Genomic DNA, 17,918 nt, shown 5'->3' with positions numbered 1-17,918 from the left:
ACTAAATACATTTTATGTGCTGTTCTAAGTTGTTTTACATCTTTAGTTATGGATATGGAACACGAAATAACAGAAAAATTAGGTGTACTTGCTACTCATGGAGATGGGCAACCTCCTAAAACCCTCGATGCTCATTATGTGAATGATATTATGCACTACTTTAATAATCCTAAGAAAGCCCCATTCAATTATATCGTGGTTTAGTCGGCAGTAGGTCTGTACTTGCAGTAGGTCTGTCAGAGCAGACACGGTTCATTCGGCGCATAGCCCAAGATCACCCCCACGGCATGAAGATCGTGGTTATCACCGGGACTAGTACCTGGGTCGAGGCCACGGGCAGTTAGATCCTCGATTCCACCATGATGACCGCCGTCGAGTGCCCACACCACCTCCGAGGGGTGGTTCGGACGTGCCCCGGGGGGTACGATGACATGCACTCGTACAACGACGAGTGGAGTATTCCAGTCGACCCCCGAGAGCCCGGGTTCGATGCAAGGTCAGTCCTGTTCATGTCCTAGTTGACAGAGGCAGAGAAAACAAAGAAGGGATGGACAGAGGTTATCCGAGTGGCAGCAGAGCATTCGTCTCAGGGCCCAAGTGTTTCAGCAGAGCCATTCGTGCAGCTGAGATTCCTCCCAACTTCAGGTTGGCTGCAGGAGTGAGCAAGTTTACCGGTGAGTCAAAGCTAGACACATGGTTGGAAGATTACCGGGTGGCGGTGCAGATCGGTGGAGGCAATGACGAAGTAGCCATGAAGCACCTCCCCTTGATGCTTGAAGGCTCGGCTAGGGTCTAGTTGAATCAGTTAGCTCCAGCCAGCATATACTGTTGGCAAGACATGGCCCGAGTGTTTATCAAGACATTCGAAGGCACTTGCAAGCGGCCCGCTGGTTTGTCCAAGTTGCAACATTGTGTTCAAAAGCCTAATGAGACCTTGAGGGATTATATCCAGCGTTGGACTACACTTCACCATCTGGTGGAGAATGTCTCAGAGCACCAAGCAGTCTGCGCTTTCAAGGAAGGCGTCCGGTACAGAGAGCTCACATTGAAATTTGGTCATTCCGGGGCCATGTGCTAGTGTCAAAACTGGTCGATCTCGGGTAGGGGGTCCCGAACTGTGCGTCTGAGGATCGAAGGTAACAAGGGACACAGGGAACATGATGTTTACCCAGGTTCGGGCCCACTTAATGGAGGTAAAACCCTACGTCCTGCTTGGTTGTATTTGATGAGTACATGGGTTACAAGATTCGATCTACCTCGAGATTGTAATGGATAAACCCTAGATGTCTAGCCTATATGAATTCTGATAATCCCTACGGACTAAACCCTCTGGCTTATATATACACCGGAGGGGTACAGAGACGGTTTACAAAGGAAGGAAACAATACATCCGGACGCCAATCTTGCCCTCTACGCATCCGAACACGGGGAACAATCGTCCACTCTATCTTCACAGCCCATCTGCCCGGCCCATGCTCGAATAGGCCAGACACCTAGGGACCCTCGAATCCAGGTCTCCCTCAGTAGCCCCCAAACTTGCCCTGAATGACGATGTAGTATTCGACTTATGTCTTCGGCTTTGCAAGGCGGGTTCTTCATTATACTTCCGACCAATGACAGTCTGGCTCTGACCTCCATGTTCTTTATTTATGATTCCTTCCTGTTGTTGCTTCGATTTCCGCGTGCCGGGTGAATACGAATAGTCCGTGATTTTTTGCAAATAAACCCCTCACTACGCTCGGACGACATCTATATAAGGAGATTTAGATCCCCAAATGCCATCTCACATCGTGCAAAACAAAAATTGTCAAGATTAGCTATGAACAAAGCCTTCGAACATGGCCAGTGCTCCAGGCTCCTCTTCGCGCCCGCATGACCCTCAATAGGGTGATTGGCAGAGTTGCTCTGTGCCTCTTCTTCAGCTGAGTCAACTCTAGACATAGGGCTACTTTCCCCTCGCAGATCTAGTCTCCGTTCAAGCGGGATTGGCCTCAATCGGCAATGATGTGATGGCTGAGAATTTCCCCAACCCCAATAAGGAGGAGAGGGTGTGCTTCGTCCGATTCCTGTTATGGGGCCTAGGATTTACAATCCATCCCTTTCTCAAGGGACTATTGGAATTTTACAGTATCCAACTGCACAACCTTACCCCAGGCTCGATTCTGCGCATCTCAGGTTTCATTGCCCTCTGCGAACTGTTCTCAGGCATTGAGGCCCATTTTGAACTATGGAGGAAGTTCTTCTTCTTCGTTCCCCACCATCGAGGAGGCTCCATATTTGAAGTGGGCGGTGCCGAAGTATGGCGTATAGCTGGATCCGGATACCTCACTGGAACTCCCAAAGAGGTATAACCACAGTGGTCTTTGGAATGGTTCTACATGGATGACGTCCCACTGCCGGACCCAGTTCGGCGCGACCTTCCTGAATTCTCCAGCGCTCCTTTAAAGAAGTGTTTCAACTGGTGAGGGAGTCCTGGATTAGGGGGTGTCTGGACAGCCGGACTATATCCTTTGGCCGAACTGTTGGACTATGAAGATACGAGATTGAAGACTCCGTCCCGTGTCCGGAAGGGACTATCCTTGGCGTGGAAGACAAGGTTGGCGATATAGATATGTAGATCTCCTACCATTGTAACCGACTCTATGTAACCCTAACCCCATCCGTGTTTATATAAACTGGAGGGTTTTAGTCCGTAGGACAACATAGACAACAACAATCATACCATAGGCTAGCTTCTAGGGTTTAGCCTCTCCGATCTCGTGGTAGATCTACTCTTGTACTACCCATATCATCAATATTAATCAAGCAGGACATAGGGTTTTACCTCCATCGAGAGGGCCCAAACCTAGGTAAAACTTCGTGTCCCTTGCCTCCTATTACCATCCGGCCTAGACGCACAGTTCGGGACCCCCTACCCGAGATCCTCCGGTTTTGACACTGACATTGGTGCTTTCATTGAGAGTTCCTCTGTGTCGTCGTCATCAGGAAGGATGCCTCGCCCCGTCTTTAAAGACGGCATCGTTGCTAAGGGAGCTTTGGCTATCGGCCAAACCCTCCGGCTAGGTGGTTTTCTTATGACCGCCCGTTCGGCTTCTGCGCCGACGATGACCTCTCGGGCCATCGAAAACAATGTTCATGTCAGCTCGGAACTCGCCGAGAAGTTAGATCCAATGGAGCTCTCCTCCATAAACGAGCTCTTGGATCGCTTTGCCGCCCTGGGAGTCGCTACGGATTACGACCAGATTGAGCCTAAACCCGATCTGAGAGAGATTAACTCTCCCCAAGTCACCCATCACATTGCCGTGGTAGAGGGACAGTGCGGCGACCCTTCATCTATCTTAAGGACTCGTTACGTCCGGATTCCTGATCCCTCCAAGCCGGATACCCACGGAGGGGAGGATATCACTCAAGACCTGAACTTAGAGTCAGGCGACGGACTGGATTCGTTGGACAACATCCAGGAATCCAAATTTTCGAATTCGGAAATTCCTCGGCCTCTGAGCCTCAGATGGGGTGAGGCTTCGAATTTAATTCCACCCACCCACCCGAACATTAGCGATCTATCCCGAATTAGGCAAGAGCCCAAAGAAACAGTACATCATTACTGGGCCAGATTCCTCCTGGTTATGAACAGGATAAAGGACTGCCGCGAGGAAGACGCGATTTCATTCTTCTGTAATAATTGCACGAACAAGGGAATCCTCAACGCCATAAGTCGCCGCGATATTACACGCTTCACTGACTTGGCGTCCATAGTACGAAAGTACTGTGCGATGGAAAGCGCCTGGAAAACCGAAATAAAATTTTGGGACAATCCGGCCCTGAATGCAAAACCAGTCCGAAATAAAAGGGTGCATCACTGCCAAACACCCGGGTTAAAAACCAAAAAGCAAAAACCCTCTATAGGGCATGGAACCGTATCGGAAGGATGGCTTAATGGACCCTGTAAAATTCACAGTACAGAGGACGCCACACCAACTCATAGCCTTAGAGCATGTTGGATACTCCGGCAGGTGGCCAAAATTGGCGAAAATCTCCTAATCCCGGAGGCCACAGAAGGCCACCCCAGAGACACCAATATGGTATTAACAATCTTCGAGACCTTCGCATCAAATAATGTGCGAAAAAGGACACTCCACAGCCTTGCCAAAGTCTACCAAGTAGCAACAATAAACCCATGGAGTGACACGGCTATTACCTTTAACGCCAGTGATGAACCTAAATTCCGAACAGCCCGAGCACCAGCCGCATTGGTCCTCAGTCCAATGGTGGACGGCTTTCTTCTTACCAAGGTACTCATGGACGGCGGTAGTGGATTGAACCTCATTTATGAGGAAACTCTTCAAAAAATGGAAATAGACTGTAACCGCATCGAGCGAAGCAGCACAACCTTTAGAGGAATAATCCCCAGCGGGAAGCGCGCTGTACAGGAAAAATCACACTAGATGTGGTGTTCGGCACGCTGGATAATTACAGGTCTGAAGAGGTCACGTTCCATGTGGCCCCGTTCAGCAGCGGTTATCACGATCTGCTAGGGCGGGAAGCGTTTACAATCTTCCAAGAAATACCCCATTACGGGTACATGAAGCTCAAGATGCCCGGGCCCAACGGGATCATCACTCTCGCTAGTGATCCGAACATAGCACTCCGCGCCGAAAACAAGACAGCCGCACTGGCCCTTGAGGCACTATCCAAAGCCCTAGAGGCTGAGGAACTAACTGCGCTGCGCTCTACGGTGAACAGGGACGACATGGTACTCGACAAAAGATCCAAGTCCACCTCCTTTAAACCAGCAGACGAAATAGTCAAATTCCAAGTCCATCCAACGGACCCCAATAAAACAGCTTCCATCGGGGCACATTTAAACCCTGATGTAGATGCCGCACTGCGAGAGTTCCTATGAGAGAATTGGGACATTTTCGCCTGGCACCCTTCAGACATGCCAGGAATGCCACGCAGGCTGGCCGAGCACAGCTTAAATATCCAAACAGGATTCAAACCTGTCAAACAGGCTCTTCGGCGTTTTTCTAAACCTAAGAGGCAGGCCATGGGAGAGGAGCTAGCAAAGCTATTGGAGGCCGGATTCATCAGAGATATAAAACATCCGGACTGGCTAGCAAACCTAGTGATGGTACCAAAGAAGGAGAAATCCTGGCGCCTGTGTGTTGATTTCTAAAACCTTAACAAGGCCTGCCCAAAGGATCCCTTCCCCCTCCCCCGCATCGATCAAATTATCAATGCTACCACAGGACACGATTCGTTGTGTTTCCTCGACGCATATTCCGGCTACCATCAAATCAAGATGGCAGAACCAGACCAAGCCGCAACGGCATTTATCACACCATACGGCCCATTCTGCTTCAACACGATGCCCTTCGGGCTCAAAAATGCCGGCGCAACATATCAGCGCATGATTCAGACATGTCTGGCAAGCCAGATCGGCAAAACAGTGGAGGCATATGTAGATGATGTGGTTGTCAAAACAAGACATGTTGAATCTCTAGTAGACGACTTGAGGCTCACATTTGATAACCTCCGAACATACGACATCAAGCTCAACCCAGAAAAATGTGTTTTCGGCGTTCCAGCCGGAAAGCTCTTGGGCTTCATTGTATCCGGTAGAGGAATCGAAGCAAATCCAGCCAAGATCTGAGCTCTGTCGCAACTGGACATCCCAAAGGACCTCAAACAAATACAAAAATTAACCGGATGCGTGGCGGCTCTAAGCCGCTTTATCTCCCGATTGGGAGAAATGGACCTACCCCTTTACCGCTTCCTTCGGTGCACCAAACACTTCAAATGGACGGATGCAGCCACGGCCGGCCTTGATGAAATAAAAGCCATACTGGCAACAAACCCAGTCCTGGCCGTGCCAAACATTGGCGAACCAATGCTATTATACATTGCAGCAACACATCTGGTTGTAAGCGCAGTGCTCGTCGTCAAACAAGAAGCGGACGAACACAAATTCCCCCTTCAAAAGTCGGTTTATTACGTGTCCACTGTCCTCACTCCCTGCAAATCACGGTACCCGCATTACCAAAAGATTGCATACGCGGTATTCATGGCATCCCGGAAGCTACGACACTACTTTCAAGAGTGTCCAATAACAGTAGCCTCGGAAGTACCACTTAACGATATTATAAACAACCGTGACGCAACGGGCCGGATTGCAAAATGGGCCATTGAGCTCCTCCCGTTCGACATAACTTATAAGCCACGATGAGCCATCAAGTCGCAAGTCTTGGCTGACTTCGTCGCAGAATGGACGGAGGACGAACTCCCTAAAGAGTACGACACATATTCAAATTGGATCATGCATTTCGACGGCTCCAAGATGTTGGCCGGACTGGGGGCTGGCGTCGTTTTGACATCCCCCACAGGAGACACAGTTCAATACATACTCTAGATTATGTACACGAACTCCAACAATGCAGCCGAATATGAGGCCCTTTTACATGGTCTCCGGACGGCAGTATCCATGGGCATTCAACGCCTAGAGGTGCGCGGGGATTCGAACCTTGCAATATCCCAAATAAATGGAGACTTCAATGCCAAGGATCCAGAAATGGCAGCTTACCGCAATGTCGTCCTAAAAATGTCAGCTCGGTTCGAGGGGCTCGAATTTGACCATATAGCCCGGGAAAATAATCAGGCGGCAGATGTCCTGGCACGCATCGGCGCAAAACGCGATGTAGTCCCCCCAACATCTTCTTGAAAAGGCTGTTCAAGCCATCCGTAGTATGGGAAGGGGAGCCGAACAATAACAGCCCGGACCCAACCGCACTGCCCGACACCGAACATTCTGACACAATCGGAGGCTCTGCCAAAGAAATAACACCTTCAGCCCACGTAATAATGGCCGTCATCGCCCCGTGGACAGAACCATTCCTCGCCTACCTTATTAGGCAGGAACTCCCCGAGGACCAAAACGAGGCACGCTGCATCGTGCGGCGATCCAAAGCCTACAAAGTCCACGAGGGAGAACTTTATAAGAAAAGCACTACCGGAGTCCTTCAAAGGTGCATCTCCGAAGAGGAAGGGCGGAACCTCGTGGCTGAAATTCATGCCGGACTCGGCGGTCACCACGCTGCAGCTCGGTCCCTTGTGAGCAAGGCTTTCCGCACAGGCTTTTACTGGCCGACGGCCCGGGCAGACGCCCATGACTTTGTCCAATGATGCACCGGTTGCCAGCTCTTTGCAAACCAAAGCCATATGCCACCCACCGCCCTCCAAACTATCCCCATCACTTGGCCCTTCGCGGTCTGGGGGCTTGACATGGTTGGACCCCTTAAAGGCGGAACCCACAAGCAAAAATACTTACTGGTCATGGTGGATAAGTTCACCAAATGGATAGAAGCCAAGCCTGTTAAGACGGCCGAATCCGGACCTGTGATAGACTTCATATCCGGGGTTGTACACCGTTATGGCGTCCCCCACAGCATCATCACTAATAATGACACGAACTTTACGGCCGTCGAGGTAAAACTCTGGTGCAAAAACAAGGGCATCAAGATCGATTATGCTTCCGTCTACCACCCACAAACAAACGGCCAGGTCAAACGTGCAAATGGTCTTATCATGAGCGGCATTAAACCCAGATTAGTGCGGTCCCTCACGGAATGCAACACGCATTGGGTAGAGGAGCTCGACTTCGTACTCTGGGGGCTGCGGACCACGCCGAATCGCACCACCGGATACACACCATTCTTTATGGTGTACGGCGCAGAGGCAGTTTTGCCTTGCGACATAGTTCATGACTCACCTTGGGTGCGCATGTACGAAGAAAGAGAAGACGAGCTTGATCGGCAGGACAGTTTGGACGCATTGGAGGAGGAGCGTGACGTGGCAAAAGCCCGTTCCGCATTCTATCAACAGCAGGCTCGACGATACCAAAGTAGAGAAGTACGGGCCAAAAATTACAATGTTGGCGAATTAGTTCTACGCCTGCCGGACAAGAAAAAGGACAAACTCAAGACCAAGTGGGAAGGTCCCTTCATAATTGACCAAGTTCTGACTGGTGGAGCGTACCGCCTGCGAAATGCGTCGGATAACCGACTCGAGCCGAACCCATGGAACGCAGCCCGTCTCCAAAGATTCTATGCCTAGCGCCGGACTCTATGTTCGTCTCCTTGCTCTGTCCATTTTTTATATACTTTCTGTCTTACATTCCTCTTCTTCTCTCTCTCCATCTCTTATAGCCTTTAAAAGCTCATAAAGTGACGTGCTATCCGCGCTCAATAAACATGGGGGCTTATTTAAACAGAAGCTTATTTATACAGGCTTCACGCCCAACACATGTGTCACACTTACGCATGTACCTTTTATTCGCCATTATATGCATCGATATGACTTAAGTTTTGGCCAAGCTGGGTTACCTGGCTCCTGTGCTTACCCCAATGTTCCCGATTGTTCAGCTAGGTGGTAAAGGGAGCACCTCTACGATTTTTACTGCCGGGTCAGCCGGACGTGTACCTTAGACTGGGTGAAGCCGAAAGCTAGCGTTCTTAAGGGAATATTTGGTCGGTGAACTAAAGATGATCTTTTTTATTTATCTATATGCCCCAGACGTTTTTCCTGCGTTTCTTTTCGCAGCATGGACATGCACTTTAGGGCATGCCTCCCAGGGAAAGAAACCCCTAACGGAACTATTCTCCCTGGAAGATGTTTCTTACTAACCATGTAATATAACATAACTAGTCGGGCACTTGTCTGTTCACGCACTAATGACCCCTATGCCTGGTCTCCATGCATTCCTCGGTTCCTATATAACCGCATGAGAATTCGGACACTCTCCGGACCGTCAGGTCCCGAGGCTGAAGCGACAGGGTCGGCTATGACAAATGATCTACAATCCGGCTAGAAGGCATCATAAATGTCAATTAAATTACATAGTCATTTTGACTGACTGTATTCCTCTTCAATACCATCTAACAGGCTGTCTAATTTACAGTCCTGCTGGGAATACTTTGTAGCCCACTCTACTTGGTCGTATACTAAGCTTACAGGGATCTCCTTCCCATCGGGTCCTATAGGACCGACCTCGGCCATATGGTTGGGGTTAGCATGTGAGTACCGCGTCTTCACCATGGCCCAGGCCTCCCTAGCGCCTTGACGGTAGACTGATATCTTCCACAAGCGGAAGCGCCGCCGTGCTCCCTTTAGCTTCTCCACAAGCTCTCCAAGACCTTCGGGCATGGAGACGGATGGCCACAGGGCCTGGGCGACGCCTTGCATCGCCTGCCGAACTCGATCGAGCAGTTGCGAGAGCTCGGGAAGAAGGTCACCCGTAGAACCGGGCATCTCCTCTGCAGGACGACCTGTTAGCACACCTACAGACATTGCTCTGTTAGTCGACTTCCCCACCGAACTTTCTTTCAACGGTTCGTTCAAGCACTTACTAAATATGCCGCGCCGAAGTCGCAGATTCTCCTTCACGGAGTCTGACAGCTGGGCACGAACATCTTTCAGCTCAACGCCCAACTTGGTGTTGGCATCTTGGAGATCGTTCTTCTCCCCCATCAACTTTATCAGCACCCTCTCACCAGCCTTTAGCTGGCGTAGGAGGTGTTGCCTTTCCGGATTCAATCCGGCGCCATCTGCAATTTCATTTGTCAGATTCGCACCAAAGCTGTGCTTCGCAAAATACTTATCTTTCGAAGTATATATTACCCGAGGGGTCTCCTTGGGCTCCCCTACCGCGGCTAGTGCGGCCTCAAGTTGGGCTTTGCACTCTTCCAGTTAGTTGGACAGTAGGGAATTCTTTTCCATAAGAACCTGCATCACAAATGATCCTTAAATCAGTTATTCTAATTGTTTCAAGTCTCGGGGGCTACTGGTATATACATATAATTACTAGAATTTTCTTACCCGTATGTCTTTTACATACTGCTCCGTGGCTCTGGCTAGACCATTTTGAGCGGCACGGAGATACGCATCTCCCGAGTTGAAGGCATCTAACTCCCCTTGGGAGAAACAAGCATCGTGAAGAATTGTCCGACGACGCATGTGGTTCATGGCACTCTCCACCTCAGAGTTGGTGGCAGACAACCCGTCCACATCCTCCGTCGGAGGAGCGTCTGGCGCACGTCTTGCGTTCGCCTCCGCCTCCTGACCAGGCTTTGGAGCCTGGCTGGTGGAGGCGCGATTGGCAGCCTCTCCGGATGTAGTCCGGCGAGGTCTCTTTGTCCTGAAAGAGCACGAGTGTTAATATGCCTCGAAGGTATAACACCTGGGATAAGGGGCGCGCCATACCTTTGCGCTGACGCCTCGGTCCGGACTGCACTTCTTTTCTGCCCGCGGGGCCCTACGGCCCCTCGTTGGCTTGTCGCCACAGGTTCGGCCTTCCGCCTTAAATACCTCCCCTGCAAAGTTTGGTTACAATCAGGAAACTGAACATGAGTGGGCGGATACCTATTCGGGCTACTGGGACTTCGATCTCAGGTACCTGGGGGGTCAGGATTAGCCCTGGGTAATCGGCCGTAATGGCCACCAAGGCGTTGTCCTCGCTCAATTGATGGAACACTCCATCAATCAGCTCCACAGATATGTCTGAATCCTCTTGGGAGGCTGGGTCGAGGGACCGTCCTGGGTCCTCGGGTTGTGGAGGAGGGCTGCTTATTTCCTTAACAGCCCGGCGCAGTTCCTGCGTTGAAGTCGTCAGACTGAATATTTAACAATGGGAATACAAAACGGATGGACAAGTAAATACGGCCGCTTACCCAGCTTGGGGGATTGTGCATGGAGAATCCGCCCTGAGGGTTGACGCGGAGAAATTCCTCCTCTTCTCCCTTATACAAAGTGGACAAGATCTTTAGTAGAGCGGCAGCTGAATCCGGCCCCTTATGGCCGTAGCGGGTGGCGTCGTCCTCCCCGTTGAAGTCCCACATGGGGTGGCTTCTATACTGAAGTGGCTGCACCCCCCGCATAATGCATTCAGCCATAACCCCGATCATGGTTAGTCCGGAATGGGCTAACAATCTTTTTCGGCCCATCAGGTAAATGATGTCCCTGTCACCACCCCTCTAAGGGCTTCGTGGGCACCAGCTTAGGTGCTTCTTTAAGGGAGCACTGTTGAATTCAGGAAGGCTGATCCGGACATGATCCGGCAGCGGGACGTCTTCTATATAAAACCACTCCGAGGGCCAGTCTTCGGACGCCTTCTTTGGGGTTCCGGATAGATATTCGGTCCTGGCGATGCGCCATACTTCGGCTCCGCCCACTTGATACATTGACCCCTTCTTGGAATGGGGCACGAGGCAAAATAGCTCCTTCCACAGTCCGAAATGAGCTTCGACACCCAAGAACAGCTCGTAGAGGGCTACAAAGCCCGCGATATGCAGTACTGAGGCAGGCGTGAGATTATGTAGCTAGAGGCCGTAGAACTCCAGCAACCCCTGGAGAAATGGATGGATTGGAAATCTGAGCCCCCTTATTAAGTAAGGGATGAGGCACACCCGCTCTCCTTTGGAGGGATTAGGGACATTCTCTGCTTGCTCTCTGCCGTTGTAGACGGCAAGACCAGCTCGAACCGGGACCATATAGGCCGGGGGGAGAAATCCCTTGGCCTGGAGTGTCACTAGCTCGCTATGCGGGATGGAACATCTCTCCCAATATCCAGGCTTAGGGCTGGAAGGGCAAGAGGAGGAGTTGCGACGGCTGGCCATGGTGGAATGGACCTTTGCCGGATGCGCTCTGATGAACACTCGCGGAGGGGAGAAGGTGTGGATTGGATCTAAATCCTCCTCCCCTTAAATAGGGCAGCTCATTTACGCGGCTAGGGGTGTGAATGTAAAAACACTCAGACTTTTCATATTCGTTTGACACGGGGGAAGCGGCCATTATTGGGCGTAGAAGCCGAGGAGCGCAACATCTACAAGAAAACTGACTTTATTCAAACAGGTACACGGAATTTGGAGGAGAACCCGCCTTGCAATGCCAAAGACAATCTACGCGCCGGACTCATCGTCATTGAAGCCTGGTTCGGGGGCTACTGAGGGAGTCCTGGATTAGGGGGTGTCCGGACAGCCGGACTATATCCTTTGGCCGGACTGTTGGACTATGAAGATACGAGATTGAAGACTCCGTCCCGTGTCCGGAAGGGACTTTCCTTGGCGTGGAAGACAAGGTTGGCGATACGGATATGTAGATCTCCTACCATTGTAACCGACTCTATGTAACCCTAACCCCATCCGGTGTCTATATAAACCGGAGGGTTTTAGTCCGTGGGACAACATAGACAACAACAATCATACCATAGGCTAGCTTCTAGGGTTTAGCCTCTCCGATCTCGTGGTAAATCTACTCTTGTACTACCCATATCATCAATATTAACCAAGCAGGACGTAGGGTTTTACCTCCATCGAGAGGGCCCGAACCTGGGTAAAACTTCGTGTCCCTTGCCTCCTGTTACCATCCGGCCTAGATGCACAGTTCGGGACCCCCTACCCGAGATCCGCCGGTTTTGACACCGACAACTAGCGTCCCCGAAGTCCCAAGGAGGAAGACAGTGCGGAAATAAAAAGGTTGGTTAGCAAGGTCAGGTCACTAGCCCATACCGAGCTCTCGATAGTTGAGGTTATGGCTATTGAAATGAAGAGGTGCGTTCAACCTCTTCAATCCAGAGTAACTCCCTTATGGTGTTACAATGGAGAAGATGACGCGTCCCTTTATAGACGGAAGGGTCCGGATACTGCTACCTCTTGAGCACTGCGTTGGATTTCCTTGAAGAGGAAAGGAGATGCAGCAAAGTAGCGTAAGTACTTCCCTCAGTTTTTGAGAACCAAGGTATCAATCCAGTAGGAGGCTACGCATGAGTCCCTCATACCTGCACAAAACAAATAACTCCTCGGAACCAACACGATAAGGGATTGTCAATCCCTTCACGGTCACTTACGAGAGTGAGATCTGATAAATATGATAAGATAATATATTTGGTATTTTTGTGATAAAGATGCAAAGTAAAATAAAAGCAAAGTAAAAAAGCAAAGGAAATAACTAAGTATTGGAAGATTAATATGATGATGATAGACCCGGGGGCCATAGGTTTCACTAGTGGCTTCTCTCAAGAGCACAAGTATTTTACGGTGGGTGAATGAATTACTGTTGATCAATTGATAGAATTGAGCATAGTTATGAGAATATCTAGGTATGATCATGTATATAGGCATCATGTCCGAGACAAGTAAATCGACTCCTGCCTGCATCTACTACTATTACTCCACTCATCGACCGCTATCCAGCATGCATCTCGAGTATTAAGTTAATGAAAACAGAGTAACACCCTAAGCAAGATGACATGATGTAGAGGGATAGATTCATGCAATGTGATAAAAAAACCATCTTGTAATCCTCGATGGCAACAATACAATATGTGCCTTTCTGCCCCTACTGTCACTGGGAAAGGACACTACAAGATTGAACCCAAAGCTAAGCACTTCTCCCATTACAAGAAAGATCAATCTAGTAGGCCAAACCAAACTGATAATTCGAAGAGACTTGCAAAGATAACCAATCATACATAAAAGAATTCAGAGAAGATTCCAATATTATTCATAGATAATCTTGATCATAAACCCACAATTCATCGATCTCAACAAACACACCGCAAAAAGAATATTACATCGAATAGATCTCCACAAGAGAGGGAGAGAACATTGTATTGAGATCCAAAAAGAGAGAAGAAGCTATCTAGCTAACAACTATGGACCCGAAGGTCTGAGGTAAACTGCTCACACTTCATCAGAGAGGCTATGGTGTTGATGTAGAAGCCCTCCGTGATGGATGCGCCCTCCGGCGGAGCTCCGGAACAGGCCCCAAGATGGGATCCCATGGATACAAAAAGTTGCGGCAGTGGCATTAGGGTTTTGGCTCCGTATATGATCGTTTGGGAGTATGTAGGTATATATATAGGAGGAAGAAGTACGTCGGTGGAGCAACAGGGGGCCCACGAGGGTGGAGGGCGCGCCTGGGGGGGTAGGCGCTCCCCCTACCTCGTGGCCTCCCTGTTGGTTGCATGACGTAGGGTCCAAGTCTCCTGGGTCTTGTTCGTTGAGAAAATCACATTCCCGAAGGTTTCTGAGGGAGTCCTGGATTAGGGGGTGTCCGGATGGCCGGACTATACCTTCAGTCGGACTCCTGGACTATGAAGATACAAGATTGAAGACTTCGTCCCGTGTTCGGAAGGGACTTTCCTTGGTGTGGAAGGCAAGCTTGGCGATACGGATAGGCAGATCTCCTACCATTGTAACCGACTTTGTGTAACCCTAACCCTCTCCGGTGTCTATATAAACCGGGGGGGTTTTAGTCCGTAGGACAACATAGACAACAACAATCATACCATAGGCTAGCTTCTACGGTTTAGCCTCTCCGATCTCGTGGTAGATCTACTCTTGTACTACCCATATCATCAATATTAATCAAGCAGGACATAGGGTTTTACCTCCATCGAGAGGGCCCGAACCTGGGTAAAACTTCGTGTCCCTTGCCTCCTGTTACCATCCGGCCTAGACGCACAGTTCGGGACCCCCTACCCGAGATCCGCCGGTTTTGACACCGACATTGGTGCTTTCATTGAGAGTTCCTCTGTGTCGTCACCGTCAGGCTTGATGGCTCCTACGATCATCAATGGCGATGCAGTCCAGGGTGAGACCTTCCTCCCCAGACAGATCTTCCTCTTCGGTGGCTTCGCACTGCGGGCCAATTCACTTGGCCATCTGGAGCAGATCAAAAGCTATGCCCCTGGCCGCCAGGTCAGATTTGGAAGTTTAAACTACACAGCTAACATCCGCAGGGACTTGATCTTCGACGGATTCGAGCCACTGCCGAGCATGCCGCACTGTCACGATGAACATGATCTAGCTCTGCCGCCAAACAGTGCCCTGGAGGCTGCACCCGCATTGGCTTTGACCCTTAATTTGGAGCCAACTGCACCGATCGAGGATGGGTGGTTGGATGCCGCCTTGGGGGCTGCGATCCCAACGGGGATCGAGCCGAACACCAGCCCTGCACTCTGCGAGACTCGTGACTCCAAGGAGCCTGACTCCTCTCCGGACTCTGAACCCTCCGCGCCCCTGCTGATTGAATCCGATTGGGTGCCGATTATGGAGTTTACTGCCGCGGACATCTTTCAGCACTCGCCTTTCGGAGATATTCTGAAGACACTGAAGTCTCTCTCTTTATCAGGAGAGCCCTGGCTGGACTACGGTCAGCAAGGTTGGGATTCGGACGATGAAGAAATTCAAAGCCCACCCACCACCCACTTTGTAGCCACTGTCGATGACTTAACCGACATGCTCGCTTCGACTCCGAAGACATCGACGGTATGGACATCGATGAAGGAGACGATGAAGAACCAGCGTCTATCAGGCCCTGGAAAGCCACCTCGTCATATGACATATACATGGTGGACACCCCAAAAGAAGGATATGGCGATGGAACAGCGGAGGATGACCCCTCCAAGAAACAGCCTAAGTGCTGGCGTCAGCGGCGCCGCTCAAAATCCCGCCAAAACAAATGCGGTGATTCCAGCACGGGAGATAATAATACTCCGAAAAGTGTTGAAGAAAACCCCCTCCAGCAAGATTTAGCACAGGAGGATGGAGAAACCAGCCCTCATGAGAGAGCGACAGACAGAGAGGTCGAGGACGATAATTATATGCCTCCCTCCGAAGACGAGGCAAGCCTCGACGACGACGAATTCGTCATGCCAGAGGATCCCGTTGAGCAAGAGCGTTTTCAACGCAGGCTTATGGCCACGGCAAGAAGCCTCAAGAAAAAACAGCAACAGCTTAGAGCTGATCAAGATTTGCTAGTCGACAGATGGACTGAAGTCCTTGCGGCCAAAGAGCATAAACTCGAACGCCCCTCCAAGAGCTACCAAAAGCACAGGTTGCTACCCTGATTAAAGGAGGAAGCACTTAAACCTACATCACCTGCACTCGATACGGCCGATCGGCCACCTCATGGCCGCGATAGAGAGGCCTCTCGGCCCTCCACTCAAGCCGCACCCCGTACCAAGGCACGGGAAAATGCGCCGGACTTGCGAGATAGGTTGGAGAACAAGGCAAAGCAAACAAGATCGATCTACGGATCGCGTGGGCGCCCCACGACTCGAGACGGAAACCATCACGCCGGCCACAAATTCGGCAGGGCCGAACACAGTAGACAAAGCTCATTGGAGCTACGTCATGATATAGCCCAGTACAGAGGCGCCGCACACCCACTATGCTTCACAAACGAAATAATGGATCATCAAATCCCCGAGGGTTTCAAACCCGTAAATATCGAATCATATGATGGCACAACAGATCCTGCGGTATGGATTGATGATTATCTCCTTCATATCCACATGGCCCGCGGTGATGATTTCCACGCCATCAAATACCTCCCACTCAAGCTTAAAGGACCAGCTCGGCATTGGCTTAACAGCTTGCCAACAGGATCAATCAGTTGTTGGGAGGACCTGGAAGCTGCATTCCTCGACAATTTCCAGGGCACTTATGTGCGACCCCCAGACGCCGATGACCTAAGTCACGTAATTCAGTAGCCAGAGGAATCGGCCAGGCAATTCTGGACATGGTTCCTAACAAAGAAAAATCAAATAGTCACCTGTCCAGACTCTGAGGCCCTAGCAGCATTCAAGCACAATATCCGTGACGAGTGGCTTGCCCGGCACCTTGGACAGGAAAAGCCGAAGTCTATGGCAGCACTCACGACACTCATGACCCGCTTTTGCGCGGGAGAAGACAGCTAGCTTGCTCATAGCAACAACATGACTAAGAACCCTGGTAACTCGGATACCAGGGACAGTAGTGGCAGGTCGCGTCGTAACAAACAGAAGCGCCGCATTAACGGCGATAATGCTGAGGATACGACAGTTAATGCCGGATTTAGATGCTCTAAATCCGGTCAACGGAAAAAGCCATTCAAAAGGAATCCTAGGGGCCCGTCCAGTTTGGACCGAATACTCGACCGCTTGTGCCGGATACATGGCACCCCCGAAAAGCCGGCCAATCACACCAACATGGATTGTTTGGTGTTCAAGCAGGCAGGCAAGTTAAACGCCGAAAATGAAGACAAGGGGCTGCATAGCGATGACGATGAGGAGCCCCGGCCGCCGAACAATAGTGGACAGAAGGGTTTTCCCCCACAAGTGCGGACAGTGAACATGATATACGCAACCCACGTCCCCAAAAGGGAGCGGAAGCGCGCGTTAAGGGATGTATAGGCGGTAGAGCCAGTCGCCCCAAAGTTCAACCCATGGTCCTCCTGCCCGATCACCTTTGATCGAAGGGACCATCCCACTAGCATCTGTCATGGGGGATTCGCCGCATTGGTTCTAGACCCAATTATTGACAGATTTCATCTCACTGGAGTCCTTATGGACGGCGGTAGTAGCCTGAACCTGCTTTACCAGGATACAGTGCGGAAAATGGGCATAGATCCCTCGAGGATTAAGCCCACCAAAACGACCTTTAAATGCGTAATACCAGGTGTAGAGGCCAACTGTACAGGCTCAGTCACACTTGAAGTGGTCTTCGGATCTCCGGATAATTTCCGAAGCGAGGAGTTAATCTTCGACATAGTCCCATTCCACAGTGGCTATCATGCACTGCTCGGGCGGACTGCATTTGCCAAGTTCAATGCGGTACCGCACTACGCATACCTTAAACTCAAGATGCCAGGCCCTCGAGGAGTAATTACGGTCAATGGAAACACCGAACGCTCCCTCCGAAAGGAGGAGCACACGGCGGCCCTTGCAGCGGAAGTACAAAGCAGCCTCTCCAGGCAGTTCTCCAGTCTGGCCATTAAACGACCGGACACCGTCAAGCGCGCCCGGAGGAACCTACAACAAGACCGCCTGGCACGATCCGAGCAGGCGTAGCAATGCGGCCCCAACCCTAGCCCTCGCAAAAATG

This window comes from Triticum aestivum, chromosome 2A, assembly GCF_018294505.1.
Source record: "Triticum aestivum cultivar Chinese Spring chromosome 2A, IWGSC CS RefSeq v2.1, whole genome shotgun sequence".
Taxonomy (NCBI): Eukaryota; Viridiplantae; Streptophyta; class Magnoliopsida; order Poales; family Poaceae; genus Triticum; species Triticum aestivum.
Note: the sequence above shows the minus strand (reverse complement) of the source record.